General features: G+C 41.9%; 1 non-coding gene across 1 annotated transcript; it reads right to left on the bottom strand.

Moving 5' to 3' along the window:
- Window positions 1-2,386: 2,386 nt before the first annotated feature.
- Window positions 2,387-2,493, bottom strand: LOC122701134. Its single transcript, XR_006342981.1, has one exon. It is a non-coding gene; the product is annotated as a U6 spliceosomal RNA (small nuclear RNA).
- Between the last annotated feature and the right edge of the window lie 658 nt (window positions 2,494-3,151).

Here is a 3,151-nt window from a genome sequence, read left to right as displayed (position 1 = left end):
ATAAGCGGGGTGACAATATACAATCTTGACATACTCCTTTTCCTATTTGGAACCAGTCTGTTGTTCCATGTCCAGTTCTAATTGTTGCTTCCTGACCCGCATACAGATTTCTCAAGAGGCAGATCAGTTGGTCTGGTATTCCCATCTCTTGAGAAGAATTTTCCACAGTTAGTTGTGAACCACAGAGTCAAAGGCTTTGGCATAGTCAATAAAGCAGAAATAGATGTTTCTCTGGAACTCTCTTGCTTTTTTGATGATTCATTGGATGTTGGCAATTTGATCTCTAGTTCCTCTGTCTTTTCTAAATCCAGCTTTAACATCTGGAAGTTCACAGTTCACATATTGCTGAAGCCTGGCTTGGAGAATTTTGAGCATTACTTTGCTAGTGTGTGAGATGAGTGCAATTGTGCAGTAGTTTGAGCATTCTTTGGCATTGCCTTTCTTTGGGATTAGAATGAAAACTGACCTTTTCCAGTCCTGTGGCCACTGTTGAGTTTTCCAAATTTGCTAGCATATTGAGTGCAGCACTTTCACAGCATCATCTTTTAGGATTTGAAATAGCTCAGCTGGAATTCCATCACCTCCACTCACTTTGTTTGTAGTGATGCTTCCTAAGGCCCTTGACTTCCCATTCCAGGATGTCTGGCTCTAGGTGAGTGATCATACCATTGTGATTATCTGAGTCATGAAGATCTTTTTTGTATAGTTCTTCCATGTATTCTTGCCACCTCTTCTTAATATCTTTTGCTTCTGTTAGGTCCATACCATTTCTGTTCTCTATGGTGCCCATCTTTGTATGAAATGTTCCCTTGGTATCTCTAATTTTCTTGAAGAGACCTCTAGTCTTTCTCATTCTATTGTTTTCCTCTATTTATTTGCACTGATCACTGAGGAAGGCTTTCTTATCTCTCCTTGCTATTCTTTGAAACTCTGAATTCAAATGGGTATATCTTTCCTCTTCTCCTTTGCTTTTGCTTAACTCAATGAAACTATGAGCCATGCTGTGTAGGGCCACCCAAGATGGACAGGTCACGGTGGAGAGTTCTGACAAAATGTGGTCTACTGGAGAAGGGAATGGCAAACCAGTTCAGTATTCTTGCCTTGAGAACCCCATGAACAGTATGAAAAGGCAAAAACATAGGATACTGAATGGTGAACGCCCCAGGTCGGTAGGTGCCCAATATGCTACTGGAGACCGGTAGAGAAATAACTCCAGAAAGAATGAAGAGATGGAGACAAAGCAAAAACAACACCCAGTTGCCAATGTGACTGGTGATGGAAAAGCAAGGTCCGATGCTGTAAAGAACAATATTGCATAGGAATCTGGAATGTTAGGTCTATGAAACAAGGCAAATTGGAAGTGGTCAAACAGGAGATGGCAAGAGTGAATGTTGACATTTCCGGAATCAGCAAACTAAAATGGACTGGAATGGGTGAATTTAACTCAGATGACCATTATATCTACTACTGTCGCCAAGAATCCCTGAGAAGTAATGGAGTAGCCATCATAGTAGACAAAACAGTCTGAAATGCAGTACTTGGATGCAGCCTCAAAAACGACAGAATAATCTCTGTTCATCTCCAAGGCAAACCATTCAATATCATGGTAATACAAGTCTATGCCCTGACCGTTATTGCTGAAGAAGCTGAAGTTGAACGGTTCTATGAAGACCTACAAGCCCTCTAGAACTAACACCCAAAAAAGATGTCCTTTTCATTATAGGGGACTGGAATGCAAAAGTAGGAACTCAAGAAACACCTGGAGTAACAGGAAAATTTGGCCCTGGAGTACAGAATGAAGCAGGGCAAAGGCTAATAGAGTTTTGTCAAGAGAACGAACTGGTCATAGCAAACACCCTCTTCCAAGAACACAAGAGAAGACTCTATACATGAACATCACCAGATGGCCAACACCGAAATCAGATTGATTATATTCTTTGCAGCCAAAGGTGGAGAAGCTCTATACAGTTAGCAAAAACAAGACTGGGAGCTGACTGTGGCTCAGATCATGAGCTACTTATTGCCAAGCTCAGACTTAAACTGAAGAAAGTAGGGAAAACCACTAGACCATTCAGGTATGACCTAAAGCAAATCCCTTACAATTATACACTGGAAGTGAGAAAGAGATTTAAGGGACTAGATCTAGTAGACAGAGTGCCTGATAAACTATGGACAGAGGTTCGTGACATTGTACAGAAGACAGGGATCAAGACCATCCCCAAGGAAAAGAAATGCAAAAAAGCAAAATGGCTGTCTGAGGAGGCCTTACACATAGCTTTGAAAAGAAGAGAAGCAAGAAGCACTGGGGCTCTAGACTTAACTGATGATGAAATGTGAGAGGAGCTCTTTTGAAAGATAATAAAGATGTAAATAATTCTTCCTTTTTTTTAACATGGAACACTTGATGAACTTGCGTGTCATGCTCGCGCAGGGGCCGTGCTGACCTTCTGTGTACTGCTCTAGTTTCAGTATATGTGCTGCCAAAGCGAGCACAGCTCTTGCTTGTCAATAAACCAATTTACTTCTTGTGGAGACCGAAGGGACCAGCTATTTCCAATCTGGGAGTTCTGTTTTTTTCACAAAGGCAGAGAGAGGTTAAAAGATCCCCAAGAGGAAGAAGAGTTGGGGCTGTAAGCTTAAGATTCTGAGTCCAGGACTTTCTCACAGTGCCAAATTCATTTTGGTGTGGTCCATCCCTTTACAGGTATTCTCTGGCGGCTCAGAGCGTAAAGAATCCACCTGCAATGCGGGAAATCTGGGTTCCATCCCTGAGTTGGGAGGATCCCCTGGAAGTGGTCATGACAACTTATTCCAGTATTCTTGCCTGGAGAATCCCGTGCACAGAGGAGCCTGGCAGGTTATATAGTCCATGGGTGGCAAAAAGTCGGACTAATCACACCCCTTTACAGACACAAAGCAGGATGGACAAATTGCAGGACCCTAAAAGATTCTAAGAGCAAATTGTGGCTGCTCGACCATCTTTTTTCTAATTGAGGTGAAATTCACATAGCATAAACGTCATGGTTTATGATTTTAAAGTATACAATCCGGGGGCACTTGCTGTACTAGGGTTTTGTCTCTTGTTTTCTTACTTTAAAAATTTCACATACGAGATTCCGTTAGACCTGGTCTCACTTAAACTCCAGATAAA

This window comes from Cervus elaphus, chromosome 9 (assembly GCF_910594005.1).
Source record: "Cervus elaphus chromosome 9, mCerEla1.1, whole genome shotgun sequence".
NCBI lineage: Eukaryota > Metazoa > Chordata > Mammalia > Artiodactyla > Cervidae > Cervus > Cervus elaphus.
The sequence above is the reverse complement of the archived record's forward strand: the minus strand, read 5'-3'. Positions and strand labels throughout refer to the sequence as shown.